Source organism: Bombus affinis, chromosome 3 (assembly GCF_024516045.1).
Source record: "Bombus affinis isolate iyBomAffi1 chromosome 3, iyBomAffi1.2, whole genome shotgun sequence".
NCBI lineage: Eukaryota > Metazoa > Arthropoda > Insecta > Hymenoptera > Apidae > Bombus > Bombus affinis.
The window spans coordinates 11,708,838-11,731,696 of NC_066346.1; the positions used below are offsets into that span (position 1 = coordinate 11,708,838).

At 36.3% G+C, this 22,859-nt stretch overlaps 1 protein-coding gene across 3 annotated transcripts in view; it reads right to left on the reverse strand.

Annotated features, from left to right (window-relative positions):
• Window positions 1-22,859, reverse strand: part of LOC126914738 (mannosyl-oligosaccharide alpha-1,2-mannosidase IA-like) — a 588,982-nt gene that overhangs the window by 27,849 nt on the left and 538,274 nt on the right. The window contains exons 2-3 of one of the 3 annotated variants that reach the window (XR_007709786.1): window positions 12,018-12,158; window positions 10,939-11,365 (exon numbers count right to left, since the gene is read on the reverse strand). The exons of 1 other annotated variant lie outside the window; for it this stretch is intronic. The gene's annotated coding sequence lies outside the window, so the exon portion shown is untranslated. The remainder of the gene's footprint in view (window positions 1-10,938; window positions 11,366-12,017; window positions 12,159-22,859) is intronic. One more of the 3 variants, XR_007709787.1, reaches the window with a different exon arrangement.

The window sequence follows — 22,859 nt, forward strand, 5'->3', positions numbered from 1 at the left end:
TGTAGAATATTATTCTGATTTTAACAAAATACTTAATATAGAATATTATCTTGATTCTTGTAGGGTGTTTTCTATATAAAATATAAAATATAATTTATATTCTATATAATATAAAACTTTGATCTATAATCTTGCCATTTCTCTTCCAGCAACAGTACACTCGACATACCAGTTTCTTGCCTGGATCAACCAACGTTGTAAATAGACAAAGACGAACAGAGAAGGCAAAAGATGCAAGGACCGGAATTCTACGTCGACGACGACCCTCCGGAGGTATACTATAATTATGTCTTTGTTTATTGTCGTGGGTTGAATCGCGGGTATTGTGCTTTCAGCTAATAGCGTGAATTATTCTTCGCCCAGGCGACCGACACCCTTCTCGCCATTTCACCCGTGATCTTATTCTTTGATCTGTGAATGAAAGCTCCCTGCAACGGACCGCTTACAACGCGATTTCTCTCTGTCCTCCGGTGTTTCTGTCTTTGTACCACGATGGAAATGTACAAGGTGTTCTTGCGTGCCTGGGATACGATTCGAGGGTTGCTCTTGGGTGAAAAGGTAGAAATGGCAGTGTTTGGAATTCCAGGCAGTCCACACGGAAGGTGGTTTGGGTTTCATGGAGAGATTTTTTGCTTGTCATGGTACGTTGCCTTGGGTGGATGTTTCTTTCGTTACTTGGTGGACAGGTTATTTTAATTTATCCTTTTGCAGAGTGAAGCTGTAAAATTCTTACGACAAAAGCAAGTGTTTTAATGTAAGTAAGAATATTAAAGATCTAGCTTAGTGAAATTAAATTAATTGAAGATTCCTTTTTATTTTCTTCTGAAACTAGACATGTGTTTTTCAACTCGTCCCAAAATTTTGCACATTTGGCTATATCAGAGAATCTACAAAATTCCCACGTGCGTCTTCTACGCGACAAAAATAAGAACATCCCGCACTTTGATCATCGAAATACTGTTTTAAACGCATCTCGTACACTACATTAAATATCGTTAATAATATTTATCGGTCCAAATCAGCAATGATAAATTCATATCGCTTTGAATAATCATTTAAACTAATACATTAATTCTTTAACTAAACGCAATTCTATTAAACGTTTCTGTGCATGTCTTACAATTCCATATATTTCTATTTCCATATATTTCTAATTCCATATATTTCTATTTGTTTAAACTTCGACTAAACGAACTTCATCAAGCTTTACTTCAAATTTCACAGGCTGAATAAACTTCAATGTAGATATCGAGTACCTTCAGCTTATTCTGGATGCATAGTAGCGTATAGAATATCGACCATACATTTCACGTAAGCTTTGTGCTTCATCGAATTTCTCATTAACCGATACCAATGTTCGCGATTTATGCAACACCCTGTACCTATCCGGCACCCTTCGCCTCTTCCGACGTCTATCGTTTCTCCCTTAGCCAACGTCTCATTAAAAGGAACCGCTTCTATTGTACCAGACCCGCTCGTTCGGCAGACAATGCGACTTTGTCGGAAGGTCCATTCGTTCGAATATCATCGCGCGTACCAAGCGCCTTCCCCACACCGGAAATGGTAATCAGACTCGAAGAAGATGCTTCTCCTGACGGCAGAATAGTTTCCACGACACAGCGAGACCGTAAAATTGAACAAGCTTCAAGGATTATGTTGCTTCAGTTGTTCTCATATTACATTATTCTTCGTATTTGTTTTTTTTCTTTTTATTATTTTTAATTATTTATTAGAATTTACGTATTCTCGTAGATATTGTTCTTTCCATATGCTTGGAAATGTTTTTTCCACTCTTGTGGACTTCTTTTACTTCCGAAATTTTTGTTTCTATTATTTTTTACATTTCTTACACTTAACCTACCTTTTTTCTATCCTGACAATTCTATCCTTTCGCTTCATTAGTTTTCAGAATTTTATTTTACTTTTCATTAACGTATTAATAATGATAATAATTTATATTTACGTTAAATTTAATGAAATTCGACCTAAAATTGAAGCTTAAAATTAGATTACAAAATTAAACCAAAGCAACTTCCTTCCAAAGATTTCTATGCGAAAATCCTTCTGATAATTCACTTTTCTGATAGATACCAAGTTGTTTAGTGACAAATGACCAAATTTTGAGAAATTCAAGATCATTCTCTTTAATCACCAACAATAAAAATAATCCATCTTGAAAATGTATAATTCTCTTATGAAATTTATTTGTACAACTCGTCACAGTTAAATCGCAAAGTTTCTTCGAACTTTTTAACTCCATAAAAAAATAAAATCCTTTAAAAGATCCTGCTAAGAATAACTTTTATCCTTGAAAATAAACGATTCTTCTCAATAGGTGCTTTTCGTAAAACCAATAATGTTGCTGATTAACGTGTTGTTAATTCTAACAAAGGAACGTATCAGTAGGATGTTCTGAAAGCATAGTTACTATACAAGTATTGTCTAGAGACATAAGCGTTTTCCATAGAATTGAAACAGTATATTCTCGTGCAGATAGGTATGTTGGTCTACACGATTTACATGCTTGCCGATAATTAGAGACAACGTTTAAAGCACGATCCCTAATACGTCGGGATTAGCGATCGTTTGAGTAGAGACGCTCCTTGGCTAATGTAATCAGATCGACGTTGCGTCGTATGGAACCGATTGTGACGTCATTCGAACAATGTTACGCGAGTTTCTGTTATTACAGAAATCTGGGTCAGACATTGGTTAAGATTTCTTTGACCCGTACGAAAGAAGGTTTCGCCACGAACTTGATAAAAGATTATTATCGACGTTTATGCCGATTAAATAAATAAGCTTGATTGATGTACATTGTTATAGAGCTTCTATTTACGAGCTTTTATTTTCGATCTCTTCACAGTCACTTAAAAAATGATTGAACTTCTATATCGAAACAAAATTTGAAAGAACGAAGAAGAAAATTGTATCAGAAATTACATTTATATTTAGTTTAAGATACGTCACTTCAAATAAAAATAAGGTTCGAAAAGGAACATTGGAAAGTATGAAAATAATTTGCATTTAACGCCTCCACTGTTCGAAGATCATAATTTTATATAGTACAATTTTACGTTTCAATAAAATTCGAATTAACAAGAAAAGGCAACATTGCGCCGTAAATTTAACAAAACCTACACGAATGTTTATAACGTTAAAAAAAAAAACACTTAAAATTCGTTTCGGTTAGCAAACACTTGGCCTAATCTCGTGGAACACCGGGGGCAAATTTTCCCTTAAACAAGCAATCTATATTCAAAATAATCGAAAACGGCGAATCACCGGGAGCAAGTTAAATGAGGGTGGGTTTTTATTCGCGCGACGATCGGCCCCCGTAAACAGGATCTATTCAAGATGCAGCGTGAACAGTAAATCGAGATCTATCCTGAACGTGGTTTACCCATTTCGTGAATTACGCGAGTCCACTCGCAAAGCAAATTGCTTCGTTCGGAATGAACGATGTGTACCTCGACCAACCGGGAGATCTATAAGCTCTCGTATATAACGGCGTGAAGCTCCAAAACGTTTCGCAAAGCTTACCGCGGAGAATTCGCGACTATGTGTTCCTGGGATCCAATTACAGAACTAATTATATCCTACGATCGTAAAAATAACACGCTATTAGACTGCGAAACGGGATTGAGCTTCGGTTAAAATGGAAAAGGAAAAAGAAACAGATAGAATTTATTCGCGATTTTAGGACGAATGGGAGTTTCGTGAATGGAATTTGAACCAAGTTAGAGAAGTATTTATTGGGAGCAGAAAAGGATAATTACGAGTTTTTTGGCACAATAATTTACATGGTCACTAACAATGTCAGTGAATTGATAAGTGGCAAGTTGTACGTCGTAGATTGTTATGTAACAAGTTTTTGTTGTATACAGTGACGGGTAAAAGAAAGTTTTAAATTGATACGCTAGGAATTTTAGTAACTTTATACTAAAAATTATTCATACATTGGTAAAAGTCATATATTCTGTGGTATATGTTTTGTTTATTCATTGCTCTTATTAGATATAACTCTAAACTAACTTTCGGAAAATCGTGCCTTTTTACATGTTTATATCCCATATTTTATAAACCTTCTTCTGTCCGCTACTCTGTGTATAAAAATATGTAATCAAAAATTTGTTAATGATGTTGAGTATTTGTATATATCGACTCTGACTAGTATTTGTGAATCGATAAGTAGTAGGTCATAAGGTTTTGTTCAAAGCAGTTGAAATTCAATGTATTGTTTAAAGAAAAATAAAGTATCCTTTAAAAAATATCCTACGGATACGAGAGGTAACCAAGTTCAATAAATCGGCCCGATAAACTGGATAATAGCGCGGGTTGATCGTTTTTTGATAAACCCAGAATCGACTGGATATAGAGGATCGGATGGAAGTCGATTAAATTCTAAATCAAGAAAGCAAGATTTGTCGATTGGTATTCCGATGCATCATAGGGAAAACGCATCAGTACACTCAATTGACACTTTCAACGATATTCGTTCGTTCAACTCTATTTTTGCCACGTCATCCTTCAACCTTTCCATTCGTGTAAATTACTTTCGCGTACTTTTTAATGGAACTTTCTTTTGATATCCCCCCCCTCTCACCTCACTCTATATGCCCATTAAGCAGATATTTCTACTTCGGTTTACTTCATTTAGCGTAATGTTACGAACTCATTTATTTACTTAATTACGACGATTCTTCGGTAATTGCGATTCTATCTTCGTCTTTACGGGTGAATTCCTTTTCGAATTTTCCTCTTAGATCGATTTAAAAATAGCATCGATATTTATATAATAATTAATTAAATAGAATAATGAATTATATAAATAGAATACCCATCAAAGACGAAATTGTTGTTGAATTTATTATTGAAATGCAAGTTTCTCTGAATTTTCACATATAAATACACACGTTCACGCACAAATTCAAATATCTATTTTATAGAAAAAAAGTACAGAACAAACGCAAAACTGTAATTATTCGCATGGTACATAAAGCAATCATAAAACAGGTAATACAAAACGATATTTCACTCATCTCTTTGTGTTTAAAAGCTCAAATAGAATCGATATCAACATGTAATTCCTGCATTTCAAATTCGATTAAAATATTGATATCAGTCACTGAAAGCAGCTATTTTCATATTTCACGAGATTTCCGTTTTCTTTCTTCGCAAATCTCCGTGTCTATTGACATTAGTCGTAATTAAACGATAACGCTCTAATTAATCTTGCTTTCCATATATTATGGTATCTTTCGATAGACTCCTGCTTTATCTCATTTTCCCCAAAATCATCAAAAACCACAGAGACCACGAAATTTTCTATGTGCATGCCACCGGTCGTATTCCAAAGGATTAACCGCAACCCAACCCTCTGTTGGAAATCTTATTTTTACTATCGCCTCGTCGTCTGCATACTGTATCGTTCAAGCCCGTCAATTTTCCCTTTTTACAACTGTGCGTCTTAGAAAAATCCCCCGAACTTCTTGAATATTCTTCTTCAACTTTTTACAATATCATTCAATACTTTTCTATTGCTACGTTTCATCGTAGTGTTCTTTTCTTTTTTTTTTTTTAACAAAGCAAGGTTTAAATACAGAAAAGACGAAAAATTTCTTTAAATTACCGATCGAAAATGCAGATAGCAGGCCGCCGATCTTATTTGCCAAATCCGCGAAAGAAGACTCTGAATTTCTTGGCTTTCCCTCAAAATCATCGCCAATAATCCGAAGCGATCGTATGTATAATTTAGCCACATTCCATCGATTGAAGCGTATTAAGCATGGAGACTGTCGGTATCTAGCGGTTCCTATGCATGGCTTTCAATTAGAGAGCAGAATTTCAGACAAATCTATCGTCCAGAAGGGATTAATGCGAACAATGATAATCAGCCGGTCGAAATAGATTTATAGGAACAGAACCTGTGCACAGAGACACGGGAACCGAGCTGTGCATACAGACAAGGGAACAAGACAGATAGGGACAACTATGGGGAAAAGAGGGCAAGGGGTGGGAAGTAGAAAGACGGACGAGCTTTCAAAGGGATAATCGCTCCGGCAATGTTCCAAACAGCCTTGATGTGATTGACTCATTATCGCACGGATCTTGCTCCGGGAACAGAATTATCGCGGATATCCAGTTTACTGCTCTTTGCTAAATTAATTACACACGGCAAGTCGTTATACATCCGACTTCTCTAATCCAATCAATTTTGACATTCTGTTGCAGCTTCACCTTGAAACTCGTTACATAGCTTTGCCGATTCTTTTCTTATTCGATATTGTAGTATCGTAAACTCATAATTAGTGATAAATGGACATGATAAATGGATTAAACAGATGTTAATTAAACAGAAAACAATGGTTATTTAACATGAACTAATTGCAACAAACGTATAATAATTAAAACAACTAGATAATTAATTAACAATTCTCGTCACAACGCTAACAACACTATCTCCACAACGCAATCTGCACTCTCTAATTTCTCAACTCATACTGCTGTTAATTCGTTTATTGTCCCCTAGCAACCTCTTGTCTTTTGTCTTAGCCTCACTACGCACATGCTCAGCAACCGCTTCTTTACAATCCGCACGACACCCCCAGCCCCCTCGTCCACGATACTACAATATTTTTACTTTTCTTCTTGATATAGTTTTAAAGTGTTTGAATAGTTGAGTTACTTTGGATAAGGCGTATTTTGATTTGAGAATTATGGATAAATTGAATTGCAATGATTTTATTCTTTGTAATGTTCATAGCTAAAGATGACAGCACGTTATGAGTCGTAATTTATAATACGATTGAATAAACTATTATAAATACATTAAGAAATCGATCTAGAAAATCAAATGCGACAAAAATGAATACGTACGAACATGTACCTCATTTTTCGAAGATATTCTATGAAAATCTGTACGTCCATTTATTAAATATCTCCTACTTTACGATGCCAATCTTCGTTAACTAAATCTGCGTTTCCAAATTTGATCTTTTACGTCACAATGTTTTTGTACCAATAAACGTGTTAAAATTGGCTGGCTATCCTTGGACGAAAAAATTCGTACAGCTATAAATTTATTAAAGAAACTCTATTTAAAAATATGACGTACTTGCTTGATTGCTATAAGTTATAAAATCACTAACGAATTTCATTAAATCTAACACATATGCGATTTGTATTATTTATAATAAATGCATGACTATAGTGTTGAATTTCTTCCAAAGTCACTTGCTTCCTTGATTTACTAAACTCGGTTATTGCGACAAATTTATATAAAAAAAATCGCAAGTGTCAAAATAAATCTTAAAAAACGACATTTGTTACATTCTTACATTTTTCTGCCTCTCAATTTATAGAAACGACCAATATGATTTCTGATTATTTCACTTTTTATCTCAAGATGAATTTCTTCTTACCGAGCCGAACTATCAGTCCAAGAAGCTACGTAAAAGTATCTTTTCGTTTCTGCATTTGTTTTAAATTCAATCAAGGAGAGAACCAAGCTCAATCCGGCAAAAGATTTTGATGATTTCGTGCAGACGTTGAACGAACATGATGGAAAACTTCGGTGACTTCTACGTCGGCTGCTGCGGTTTCGTTTGAAGTCCCGCGACGACGCGACAAAAAGGGCGGAAATTAAAGAGAATCGCAAAGGGAAATCGATGAATCCTTTGTCCCGCGGTGTCTGGCCAATACGAGTAGTCTGGCCGCGTAGAAAATGAGAACACGAGGGCGAAACGAGACAGCTGAGAAAATAACACGAAAGATCGGCCGAGATAGTGGATTAGTCAAACGTAATTTCACGACCGTTCCAATTTTACGCGCTATTTCGATCCGCAGAAGCCACCGATTATGCATTTCGAGTTTGCAAAGAACTATCTGAAGACGGAGTGTTCGCGCTTTCCTTCTGATTTTGTCGCGAGAATTTCCATTTTAGAGCTTTCAAATTTTAGACATTCAAATATTCATGGAAATTTATGTTTTGATGAATATAATTGAAGAATTCGATCTTAGTAGAAATTCGTTTCACCTATTCAATTATTTACATATTTGCATGTTTCATATTTTTGTATTTGTGTTATGTGCATAAGTTTCTGCATCTTTAAACTTTCCATAAATGTATAACAATTAAAGACGAGAATTTTCGATATCTTAAATTTTATAATTTCTATTTCTTCTCCTATAATATAGGATTCAAAAATACATTTCTCGTATTTTAAGACATAAACATAGAAATTTTTATTTCGAGCGACAAGAGTAAATTAAATTGAGCTGAATTTGACATATTTACGCTCGTCGTTATAGAATTTCCCTGAACGTAAAATAATGTGATATAATATAAATATGATGTGTCATATATGTAGATCTTTGCAAAAAGAAATAAATAAATATAAGTTTATAGAACTATCAAGATACTACAAGTTTCACGATGACGCATACACGATGACGAAACAAATTCAATTCGAAATAAAAAACAAAATTTTATTTGAATAAATTTAAGTTTGGAATAACTTTACATCGTGCACGATGTTTAAATTCCGATGTTTATTCCGTACTGTGAGAACAGGTATGAATCAATAATTTCATATGAATATTCATAGCTGGTGACTGAGTTTCCAGTGTTAGAAACGTGAGAAGGGACCGAATACTCGAGTTTAGGATGCAAAAGGAGAGAATATTCGGTGTTTAACGTAGCATTAACTGTAAGGATTACTAGTGATATTCATGGGAATTCTGAAAATTCTTCATATTTTCTCATATCAGATGCATCCATAAATCTTTACGCAGTCCAATTACTACTACTAGATGTATTGTGCAAATATTTGCATCGCCAAATTTTACCATTTAAAATTTATCAAATTTTATTAAAATTTCATCTGCTCCGATTCATGAGGATTCGGGACAAAGATTAAAATTCGGTCTTCAAAATCTTGAAAATCTTGCAATCCGATACGAAAGGGTCCGAGGTGAGTAAAAATTTCCTTATCAAATTTTTGTTGGTATTTTCTCTACTTTGTGATTACGAACGAAAAAAAAAAGTAAAAAACATTCAGTGGTAACAGTTTATAGCAGAAAAAGATGATATAACGACGTAATAAAATATCTTCTTGACGCGGAACGATCAAAAGTACAAGACGATTTGAACCGTTAATTTTACGTCGCTGCTTGAGGAAAAAAGAAAATTTTTAAATTGGAAATTCAAATCGTGCGTATCTTTGATCAAATGTCTCATATTCAAGGTATAACGAACACTATTTAACAAGAATCAACGAAAAAGAATATATAATGAACGAGTGGACTAACTTGAAAGCGATTAGATTCTGATGTACAAACGATTTTTACGAATCCACCATCGTTTTTGAGGAGAACTATGGTTTACATTTATCAATTTTATTTTGTACTTTTATTATGTACCTGCATACAGATTCAAGATATCGTCGAACAATAAAAACAAAATAGAACGACGATTATTTCGATTTTGGTTAACCGCATACCGCACCGTGAAACGTAACGAGAATGAACACTCGGATCAAGAAATTGCACGTTGCTGATAAAAATTCTCTTTAATCGTAACGCAAACGCTCATTCGGTGGAAGTAAATTGTTTTAAACGAGCACGTTCGAGAGGCCGATATCTCGTCTATTTCCACCGGAAATCCGATCGCAAAACCACGTGTTCGGAATTATACTGTGTCGAACAGTAAAGAACGACGTTTTCTGTTTGAACGTCGAATTGCTGGTTTCTCCCCTTAAACGGAGGCGGAAGCATCGCACGATGTAAAAACTCGGGCCACAGGGAAATTAAGTAATCGTTAAATCACTGCCAGCATCCGAAATGAACGTTTTGAGGCTGAAGCAGGGCTTCAATTACTACATCACGAAATGACGGATAATTTCAGTTATACCGGGTCCTGGTATCGTTCCAAAAATTACGTGTATTACGAGCAGAAGACGTAGACCGAGATTACTCACCTTTATCCAATTACTCGTACACAGAGATTCAACGAGGAGAAAGTTGCCGCCTCCTTCTGACTTACCTCCTCTCTCTTTTACACTCGTTAACGATGCTTCGTGGTATGTAGAGCGCTTTACCACGCTACCTACTTGCGGTGTGTCTGATGGTAATGCGACTTGGAAATGGCAATTTCAATGAAAACTTAATTCTGTAATCTCTTACCTCGCTAACTTGGAAAAGCTGATGTCTAATGTGGGTAACTCTTCGGTGAGTTTGAGATCGCGTATACACTGTTCATAAATATTAGCACACGTAAGAGAGCTTAGGTAAACTTGAACAATCCTCGGAAAATTATCAAAATGTTTAAGACTGATCTCGTTTGAAACGTAAATTAAGCTCAAACTCACACTGAAATCCATTTACAAAAAGACCATTAGTCATTCCTAACTCTCGGAATCAAATTACTCGTGGCAGGTCACTGAATTTCTTTTCGCAAAAAATCGCTACATAACCTTTCACCCCGTCGCGCTCTATCGTTAATCGAACTCAAACTCACGCTGAAACCTTCGAGATCTCACTCATCGTTCAGAAGCAACGAACTTCGATTCAGATCTCTCGATTTCTTTTCAAAAAAATATATATAATACTTCTTACCTGATCGCATTACATCGTTAGTTAAATCCAAAGACTCACTGAACGCCTAAAGAAGCCGCGCTCCTCATTCGTAAGCAGCTCTCGAAATAAAAATTACTCCCGACAGACCTCTCGATTTCTCTCGAAAATAAAAATTCCAAAAGACATCTATAAAACCTCTTACCCCATCACATCGAAGCACGTAGGCAATTCGAAGGCATAGCAGTAATTATCATCGCGAAACTGGCGATTACTATCTGTTATACGATGCGGAAATGGAGTATGTCAAAAGGAGAGACAGAGAAAGAGGGAAACAGAGGGAAGCACGGTTGAACCGCTTACCTCTTTGATCTTCTCGCGGCGCTGATTAGTCACGTCATCCAGAGGTGGATTAGGCGATCTAATGACGTAGGGTCCGGGTACAGAAATCGGCGGGGGTCCAACCGCGGATGGCTCGACCTGTCTATGCTTGAAATCCGGTCGTCGATCCTTATCTTCGGGTTTCGGCTCATCCTGGCCCGGAACCACGTTGCTCTGTACCCAGGCTGGATTTACTTGCTGTTCGTTTCGCTCTTCCGGCGCCACACCACGTTCGACGACGTTTGCCAAGTCGCGACGCGTGACAAACGTGCTGGTCAGAAGGACGATCAGTATCACGGACAAGAGTCCGCTGATCGCCAGCCTCTGCATCAGCCGCATCTCGTCCAGGCACTTGCTGCACTCCCACAAGCCGCCCGGAGTTGCAGATGTTGCGCTCGTATTGGCGGAGCTGTGTGTACAATATTATATCTCGCTAAAAAGTGATCTTTCCTCTCTTATTTTAATTTTTTTTCTTTCTTTTTCTTTTTTTTTGAGGGGGATATTTTTAAAGCGACTTTCAAACGTTATAAAATTATTGGTTAGAATGTTTTTAAACTACAGCTGGTTGTAATTCTGGCAAGCTGCCCCTATCAAATATATATCGACAAGATTTATAGCGCGAACGTTAAAAGATCTTGTCAGTGATCGTGACGAATAATTAGAATATACGTACGACTCTTTTATACGAATCGAAGTTTAAAAAGTACGTGACAACAGTTAAAAATATAAAATTGACGAATTATCAAGTACAAAAAACTTAAGCGGACGCTTGTAAACGTTGAACTTTCACTTCTCAAATCGACCATTGAACGAAAAAATCTACTTCGAGGAGAAACAAACGTCTTAAAAATGTCATAGTATCGAATGAAAATTATCCGTATACGAAACAGAAGCGAATTAAATTGTAACGTTGCGATAGCTCAATTTCTGCGATCAGCCGAAACTTTAACATAGGAAGCGCGACGTTTTCGCCGATATAATCGACGATTGGTTTTCAAATCGAAAACGGTGGTGAATGACGTGAAATCAGGCGAGAGTGCGAACACACCGGAGGCACTTACTTGCGAGCCACCTGTTGTGGGTAATTCGAGCACCCTGACGAATGCTCAATGGTCGTTTTAAGTAGCCTTCAACGACGGCAGCCGCGCGTTTTCAGCTCGCGTCCCGCTGCTTCGATCTCATCGACTCGAAATTCTCGACAGCTGCGAAGAGAAATTCACTGTGTTCAACGAAGAAACATGGACTATCAGAAAAATGGATCATATTTTTCTATCGATTGCTCGTTGTTTCCTTGAGTTCGACTCGGTTTTATCGCAATTCGTAGTATATCGTCGCGTTAAATGAAAGATTTAAACATAAATCGTAAAACATCGATCTTTGCCGGAAGGTTTATGTTTTATTTTTTGGCTTTTCTATTATTTGCATTTTTATTTATCGTAATGGAATTTTGTTTATTATAGTGGAATTCTATTTATTTTAGTTTTAAAGAGGGTATAGCTTCGTGTGTGTGCTTTTCAGAATTTTTAGATTATTGACAGGCATATTGTAACCCAAAAGCTTTGGATTATAATTTCCTGGTGAATGTATATGAACCATGTATAATGGTTTACTGTTTCCTTTCTTCGGTAGATTGATAACAGTTTTCTGTATAGTGTTCAATGTTTGTCTTTCATCTCGTGTTTTGTCATTGTGTTTTCCGTTAATACCAATTTTGTTATCAAGTTAAAAATGCCATAAATTCGTGACCAGTATTCGTTAATAGAAATTCTTTAATTCGAGGAAAATGCAATATTAATTGTTATTTATCCTAAATTCAGCAAACAACTTCTATAAAAACACTGATATGAAGAAACATTTATAATTGCGAAATTATTCTAACGTCAACATAGATAAGCCTCCGTGGAGGTTTCAAATGCTTAATAAAAAAAAAGGAACGATAAAAAAATTCCTAACTTCCTAAAATCTGCTCCAAAGCGACGTTCTTTTTTTGGGAGAAATAAAGTAAGCCTCGTTATGAATTTTAATTTATTTCGACGAAAATCAAACGCGAAACTAAATGGAGTGTGCTCGAACAGGAATTTAAATAGAGAGAAATACTGAGATATTTAAAGACAATGGCAATTGTTAAGTGACGCGAGAGCGTAATTGCTCAACCATCAATGAAACGCATTTTCGTTTCAATATGCATTAAACGCACTTCGCGTTACGTGCAGTTTCAATGACATCGTGATCTCGATTAGCAACGGCCGATAATCGCATTTTCAAATTAACAAATCAGCCCTCGTTATCAATGAAATATTTAATTAAGAACAATAGCGCCTACATATCCTTGCTTTCTCTCGGCACGTTTGCCTTTTCGCTGCCATATTCATATGCTGTTTCGTCGTCATACGCGATCAGACTTTAATTGGAAATACGGCTGAAAGCAACTGGGGATTTTTATGAAATTATTATATATTTAAATTAACCAAAAACTTTTATAATTATGGGATTAGATATTACCAAATATTAATCAATTTTAATTACACATTGGTTTCCTTGCAAATGTAGATACCATGATCTAATTTATTGCTAATGGATTGATAATTTGAGAGACGAACTAATACGTCTTTATTAAGGTTATAAGTTTGAAATTGTTAAATATTTAAACGATACGTAAATTCGGAACACGTGTCAAGTTGAAAAAGAGATTTGCTGGGAATTTTAGAAGAATCGACAAGTATTACGTTCCAAGTAGTATGAAACAAATTAACAGTCGGAGGTTCTAAATTTGTAAATGCAGTGAAAATAGCAAATAACGAAGAAGCGTATAATAGAATAAATAAACGAATCGATAAAAATTAAAGACCATTTATTTGGTAATTGTTGATATTGAAAAAATTCTTTATTAAACAAGTAATAGAAGATCAAAATATATATCCACAAATAAACTTTTAACAATTATTTACACTTGGACATCCAGTTTAACAGTCACAGTATTTGCATAGTAATCAATTACATCCAGCTACGTTAAACTGCATCATTTAATGCAACTTTCACACAACTACAAAAATTCGATATTACGAAACCGAAGGGTAGATCCTGATAAAGAAAAAAAAAATGCTACACTGAAAAATATTGATCTGAGCAAATACTTTTTCCAATCACTGTAGAAAACTGCTGCAAATGCTTCGGATATCCATTTAACAAAAACAAAAACAAAAACAGAAGCATCTGCTTGTCCAATTCTTTCTTTAGCACTGCAATTGTGTCGTGCATCGAGAAACCATTGAAGAAACGATTGCCTTTCGATCGATCGGAGAATAGAACGAAGAAAAAGATAGAGGATGGGCGCGATGTGCGAATCAGAGAGGCACACAGGCAGATTGGAGATTCCAAAGTCTCTGCCGAAACGTGATCACTGCATTTTTTATCGAGCCTGGGGCATCGCGAGAGGTTTCACCGGCCTTCCTCGCATCGAGAGTCCGCGCGCATTTTATCACCCGGTCGCTGCGGGCGTTACACCTGCAGATCCACGGTTTTCTTTCCTTTTTGCGGCCCGGGACGAACCACGGCGCTCTTCGATACTCCGTGTGTCCAGTACCCGGCTCCGTTGGCGATTCTCCCCTCCTACAGAATGTTAAATTTTGGAAATTTGCCTTTTATGAAGTCGATGATACACGACGAATATGTGACAGGGTGATTTAAAAAGCCGTGATATTTGTATAATTTTTATTCTGTGTCTTGTGATTTGTTGAACATTCGTTGTCGTATAACGTTGTGTTATAACGCGAGAAAAATAGTCCAATTTTGAGGATTTGTCTCCCAGGGACGCGATATTATCCATACGTTGAATACATGACAACGTGATTTAAAAAGCTACGATTACTTTTATCTGGTCTTCCGCAGATTTGTTGATTTATCATTCGTTAAAATATTAGGAAAGTAGATAATTAGAATAGTGTGATTTAAAAAAACTTTAACATTTGTATTATCATTTTCTTTGATTCTTTGAATACTTCCAGCCTTATTGTTTCGGAGATTTACCGATTTATTATTTATCGAGATACGGGCATTATCATCCTTGCAATATATTAGAATTAATTATTTAATCATTGCAGTGGATCAAGGTTTTATGGGTCTGCAGGTAAACCGGCAACGCGCGGCTCGTTCAGACACCAGAGTCTTTAAGGATTATGGAATTATTTATGAATAACTTGCGCTGAAGCAAATCGTTCGTTCAGTCGCTTAAGAAATTCGCGAATAAATGAGTGCGTAGCAAATCTAATACTAGACTTATTTAATAAAATAGAAATACATTCTAGAACATTAGAATGGAACCAGTTTGTTATCGTAAAAAATTTTCACCTATCGAAAGAATCAGATTTTGAAACGTTCGCGAAGCAGTTTATGTAACAAAAATGATTAAACGTTAGAGAATTCCTTTCAAGATGGATCAACGACGTTCCTCGTCTTATCCAGATCCACAATTACACGTTAATCGCGGTGATACCTCGATTAAAGCAACAGACAGCAGCTGGGAATCTTCGTTCCCCTTCGTTTCCCTGCAGGCGGTATGAAATGCACGGCGAACGAACGAAAACAGAAGCAAAATCGCGGGAAACGTAAATTGCATCTGCCCTTTGATATCTTATCGCGAGGCTACGCCAGCGGAACCCGTAATAATTAGTAATTGCCGCCTGGGGTTAATCGCCTAGTATTTCGTTTCTAGCAGCAGATTTCGTGCCAGTCAACTATGCATAGGATCTAGTCGCCGCCTTCGTTAATTATTTGATTTACATTCGCGGATTTATGCTCCTTAAAATGTTTTCGACACTTTGGACCAATTATTATTGGGATCGGAATAATTGGAACATCTCGGAATCTTTGCTGTAATATCCGGCCATAAGTGTTTCAAAAGCTTATTAGTTATTTCAGAATCTCAATGTGTAGATTCGAAAGACTAATAGTTTAAATAATATGAAAATCATTTTCTCTCTGTGCTTCACATTTTCGATATGTAAATATTTTACAATCGTTGAATGATTTATAAGAATGAACGCGATCATAACCGTGCATGGAAATCTCGCATGATTTGTTAAAAGATTACTTTTATTATTAGGTAAAACTAAACCCAAAACAAGGATTCTTTTAATAACGAAACTCACACATAGTTTCTTTCGTTCGTACTGGTAAATAATTATTCGATGGTAATAAAATATTTACATATCAATCTGAAGCGCAGAAAGCGATTTCCATTTTGTTTAAACCTTCGCTGTTTGAAATCCAAGCAACGACATCTGACAACAATTTAAATTTCTAAATTCCTAGAACATCTTCCTCTCCATAACGCGTACACTATTAAAACTTGTCAATTAAACGTTCTACGTTTATGGAATTCTAATCCTTGTTCGTCCTCTAGACAGCGCAAACGCTTAGAACGTATCAGTTTGCACGTGCCATCCTCTCGGAAATCTCTACGTTTAATTATTCAGATCTAATTAGCCTCGATAAGTCGACTACTGTCGATAGCACGAAATATCGTGGCTGCGAGTCCACGGGTATTGAATTCTGGGACACCAGGTCGGTGAATTGAATTCGAAGTGATGGTTACCACGATGGGTTGCTGGAATCGGATTGGAGTAGGTTAATACGCTTTCATAGCATACGTCAGGTTGTGGAAGATTTTCGAGGGGGTCGAGATGGTTATTTAAGTTGTTGTAAGTGAGGATCAGTGTTTTAGTTAAATAGTTCCATCGTTTCATATTCTATTCTGTTCTATTCTATTGTAATTGTAATTCATTAATTTTAATGTCGATCGTTTAATCTATATGCTTAATTCTTCTCTGTAGTAATTATTTACGTTTTATACTGTACTTGGCATAAACATTGAAATCAAACGTAGTCAAATTTTATTTCTAGCGTTACTCTACGTTGAAAAAGTTTTATTCAAAATAATCCTCGTAAATGAAACTGTAAGTGGAGAATTATAAAGAAATATAAAATATGGAAATATAAAATTACAAATTGCAAAATAAATCAATTTGGAATTTTTTATAGAACGAGACATTTTTTTTTAAATCGTCTAACTTTTTATTTATCAATTTGTAAATTTGAAATCTGTTAAGTATCATTTCTTCATTCATGGATCTCTATCTCATTTCTATTAAAAATAAATTATGTCACGCTTATCTGCGTAAGAATTCAAATCCACCTGTTTAGAATGGACTTGTCTTTATTAGTCTAAAATATCATGATTATAGAAATTCTTAATTAAGAGCTGATAGGTTAACTTTTTGTAAAATCTCGCAAACCCGAAAATCTAAGTCAATGTACTAAATCTGCAGTTCATATATTTTACGCTTCAACGATGAAGACAATAAATCAATCGATCGAGAATTTTCCAATTAAGTCGGATTAGAAGCAAAAATATGTGAAAACAAAAGAGAGGAGAAAGGACGCCGCTGTTGGCGAAGAAAGCGAAGAATCGGAGAAAGTAGCGGAGGCTGCAAAGCAAACGCGGTAACAACGGTAGAGAATTATGAAACGCGTGTAAACAGGGCTACCAAGGATTCGAAACGAGTACACGAGTAAAGATAAAAGAAGAAACGAAACTAGGGAAAGCACGGAAAGAAGTCGGAAGAAATTGCGGAAGAAAACGGAAGCTCGTGCGAAGCAACAAAAGGGTCAGACCAGGGGAAACGAATGAAACCCGGAGAGTACCTGGAAAAAAAGTATGCGAAGGAAGAACGAAGAAAGACAGAGGACGAGGTATTAACGAAAAAGAAAAAGGGAGAAAAGAAGGAAGAAAAAGAAAAGAAGAGAGTAACAGAGGGACAGAAGAGTCGGATAAAAAGATGGGAAATGGAAAGAAAAAAGGTGAGAATGAAGTCGAGTCGGTGAAAAAAGAAAAAAGTAGAAAAAACAAAAAGAGAATGTTGTATGAAGGAAATAAGGGCGAAAGAAGCGGAGACGGGAGAGGGAAAGAAGATAAATCGTCGAAGGTACACTCGGTAGCCAATAAATCGTACACCGGGGCCCCGAGGTTACCAAGATTGCTACGTGTCACATTCTTGCGGAAAATTGGACCGGTGGAAGTACTTTAAAGCCAGGCAAATTCGCGTCGCGAATGGACACGTACGTGGACGTGCTCGACCACCCAACAATCCCGAAAAAATTTCCAGGGAAATGCCATTTCCCTGGTGTTCCTCTTCATTTTTAAATCCTCCATCACTAGCGTTCGTGCACCGATTCTTGTTACTTGTAATTGCTTCTCGTTTATTCTTGCTTTTCCATCTTTTTGTTTTTTTCTTTTCTTTTTATTTTAGACAATATCACGAGCAAGTAAGAATTTTTATTGCGAGTTTGAGATAATCGAAAATAGGAAAATATATTAATCGAAATAGTCTAGATTCGAATCTTACTTGTTTATTACTGCAATCTGTGATCTTATCTGAAATATTGTTACGGCGATGGTTGGATCTACAAAGAGCGATTTTGGTTTATAATCGCGCTATTTGGAGTACTTCTACTCTGTAGAGTTGCAGTAAAAATTGCATATTGATTATATTATATCACCGTACTTCTATTCTGTTTAAAAAAAATATATTTCGATTTAGTTATATCTACGTTAAATTAAAATTTTAATTAATATATTCTCTACCTCGTGGTAATATGATATTCGAACATAAATCTGAAACAGAATCTATAACTACCAATTTGTAAATCGCGTAAATCTTGGAAAAGGGAAATGTAATTTCGGTCAATATGATATAAAAATATTATCAAACTCGGTTTGCTGGACACGCTAAATGAGTGAAAATTCATGGCGAGTAACGGGATTGAATGTTTCACCCACGGGATTTACCGAGAACGAATTGCGAGAACGAGTCAATGCCCTTTTCTACGCTTCTCCCTGGGAAATGCAGTTAACTTAACGAGCTTGCATCAACGCGACCAGAGGAGGAAAGAACCGTGTTCTCTTCGATCAGTATCGAAGAACGAAAAGTAATAAGAATAAGTCGCTTAAAATCGCAAATTGCAGGAGTTTAAATGGTTTTACGTAGAATAAGAAACTGCGCGTAATAAGGAACACCCTTTTCGTTCCTTTCGTTCTCATCTTCTCTCCTTTTTATGCTTCGTGATCATTATTCAGATAAAATCAAAGGAACGTCGTGTGAAATGAAGTGTTAATAGCAGAGAATTAGCATCGAAATATCAGATGAAAAGGGGTCAAGGCATACAATTATATGCTAAAAATAATTTCTTAATTGTTGAATATATAATGCTATCAATAAGAATATTAATTTGACAAGAGGACAGACAACACGTTTATCAGATAGTATTATGCTAGAATTTATACTTTCGTTGAAACGGAGATTTCCACAGCCGATGAGAAACAATCAGCTGCCTTCTTACACGAAGGATAATTACTTTCAGGTAATTGCCTCGCAGGATCGAGAATAAACTTTCTCGAGTTATTTTTGAAACGCTCCGCGATTAGAAAGCAATTAATCACGCAACGAACACTCTAACCGTACTGCAGTAGCAATGCAAGTTCGAAGACGTTATCAATTATTTATATCCTCCTCCTTCCTATAGAGTAATCCATCTTTACTTTCAAAGTTGCTACTACCTTTACCGTGTTATTGAATGTAACTAAATACAATTCTTACCATTACGAGAATAAGCTTTTAAACTCTTCTCTAAGTCATTTCAGAGGTGTAATTAATAATCGATTAATATTCCCTATTGACAAGTGTAAATTTATTTATCTGTTATGTATAAATTCGGAGAAGTTAACAAATTTAGTTATCGACAAAAAGCCAAAGTACTAATTTACAGAATCGTTTTATCAAACTGTGTTACAAACTTTATATAAACTTTATTATTTGAATACTATTTTGATACATTTATCTACACCTTTATTATCGATATAGATACATACGAAACTGTCTTACAATTTTATACAGCTACCTTTCCAAAAACGAAAACAAAGAATTCCACTAATCTTCTTTCTTCCACCTCAATTCCTATTTTAGCTCTCAACCCGTTCCCACGCGCAGACACCGAGCGTTCGAACTCTCCTAATCATCAAAGCGAAATCGGAATTCGGAGCAACCACCTCCAAACCCTTGCAAACCTTGGCAACAGACCATAATCCACTTTGGTAGCGTTTCGAACCGCCCTCCAACGAACTCGTTCGATTCGCGTGTTCCTAGAAACTCTCACGCTCTCGCAACCATCCGTCCAACGTCCCGTCACCGCCTCAGCGACCCTTAATTAGATTCACCGAGAACGTCGGATAAGATCTCATTAAAATTCCATCGCGGCATCTGTAGCAGCGCAATGTTCGAAGGTCCGCGTTCGTTCGTTCACTGGCTGACGCATGATAATGCGGTTTCTCCGGAGGGCAGCGGAATGCAACACGCGAACGAAGCCTCTGCAAGGACAGTTCCGTCATTGAAGAAAGCACAGAGGAGCTTGCCGAAGAAAGAGAAAGAGAAAGAGGCGAAGAAGAAGGAGACGCACGAATGAAAGAGAGAGACAATGGACACCGGATACACGCGCTGCCTTATCCGTAATGAAACTGTTGCTCTTCGTGGCAGGTAATTACCGTAATCTCGTTCCGGGGGAATTGTAGCAGAATTTTTACCGAACTCTTTGCGACGTGCACGCGTTTGTTCCTGATTAAAGCCCTGTACACGCTTGCTCAACTTGTACTCGCGATGTTATCCGCTAGAGTTACACGGTTTGGTTAAGTGGAGACTGAGGAGTGTCGCGTTTTGCTGGGAGTCGATATTTAGGATTCGGAAGGCCGAGAATGATTCTACGAGTATATAAATGAGGATTAATTGTAACGGAGAGAATGGCAGTATCGTTTGGTAGCGATCACACAGTTAAATCTCTTTAAATCTATACTCATCTAAAATCTCTTTAAACTCTATACTCATTATAACGTACGTGACATTTATGTGTTTCATTTTAAATGTAAAATTATATGATAATATTGCGACGAAATGTAGATGCATAAAAGGAAACAAAAACGCCGAATAAATTTATAAGAATTATATTTCTACCAAATGCAGGTACTCCATTGTAACTTACATTAATTTGAACTAGACACGATAATAAACAATTTGAAATAAATATTTAGGTACGAATAGATAATGAGAAGAATGTATCAGTAAATAATGCTTTCGAAATTTCGAAAAGTATCGATTCGTTATAGAAGCGAAAGTTGGTGATTACAACAGAAGAGATTTCGTTGAAATTTCAAAGCGTACGTACAGGGGTTTCGCAGACAGTGTATTGCGAAATGAAAGAAGTATTGAAATGGCGAAGCACGTTCACGCACTTCGTGACGTTAAAGATCCTTTGATATACCGTAGCCTTGTTGTTAATCGGCTTTCGCTTTGATGTTCGATGAAGTTGCAACTTTTCACCAAAACTGTCGTCGCGAAGTTGCGAACTAGCGAGTTGCTTTCCCGAGCTACGTAACGAACATATACAGAGCTTAATAATAGCTAGAATATGTTCCACGTTACTCTTCAGATGAACTTTTAAATTCCATGTTTTGCGAAAGATCGAATTAATAATCTTAATGTTGCATTTTACACGATTGCAACATTACACAATTTTGCAATCTTTTTATTTCTAACTAAGCTACGTATTTTTATAGCCTCGAGGTAAAATAAATTACAGAAAGAAGTTTGTTTTTTCTTCGTTCATAAATTCCTCTCTTAAACCAATTCAACGAACGTCTAATCACGAAGCAGCGAAAAAGTTGGCAAAACTCTTGTTCAGGGAAAGGTATGCAAGAATACTAATGATGGACTAAGAAGATCGACCCAGTTTTTCACTGAAAAATATTAAGCAACTCGCTAAATTGTTCTATAGCCAGTTTCACGTGGCTTTTTCGAGAACTGGTCATTGACTTTCGTTTGTAAAAACTTCAAGTATTTAAATATAAAACATTTATTTAATTACTTAAAATAATCATTTCCTTCCTTTATGCACTTCCTATATCCCAACTTATAAATACTCCCCATAAACGACAACAAATAGTATTTAAAAAAAAAAACTCGAATCTATATCGCTAGTCGTAAGTACTATCATTGATCATTTCTATATTTAATACAAATTAAATATTTATCACATCGTGAATATACCCTACCATTTCCATCATACGCGTATCGTACAATGGAAAATAGTAAATGTACTAAAATTTAATAGAATTTTGCGACAAATGTAACCAGTAGACATCCTAATAAATATTTACGGCCAGTAGTGTGCATTTTAACGTACCGAGTTTATATATCATCCAACGAAAGAACTAAATTGAGAAGAGATGCACGAAAACATGATGTACCTTTAGCAACACATTTTTTTCTGGGTGAAGCCACCCTGTCGAGGAGAGAGGGGGCGAGACATGCCTCGCGGAGACGGGAACTTTCCACTGGTGTAACAGTGACGGGCTTTTTGATCTTATTACTCCCGAAGAAGGAGCGGGCCGATCTCGCAAAAGGTCGTATCTGCCGGCGCATCGAGCTGGATGCGGCGCTTGCAGCTTCTCCGCGGCAAATTACGAGTCAACGGAAAAAGAAGAAAAGAAAGGAAAAGAAATAAGGAAAATGAAGAAAGGGTCATAAGAAGAAAGGGGATAAGAATCAACGAGGAAATAACAAAGGGTTAAGGCGTCGACGAGGGTGGGAGTACTAAACAAAAGTGTCTGAGAGGAACACAAGTGTTTAAATGTATTTTATTATCAGGAAGAAGTGGAAATGGAAAGAATTGCGGGTTGTTTGAGCGGAAAATGGCGAGTTGTAAAGATGGCGAAGAAATGGCGCTGGGTTGGAAAAGAGAGACGAAGATGAATAGGAAACGAGTTAGGAACATGGTAGTGGTAATTAAACGCGCAGGAT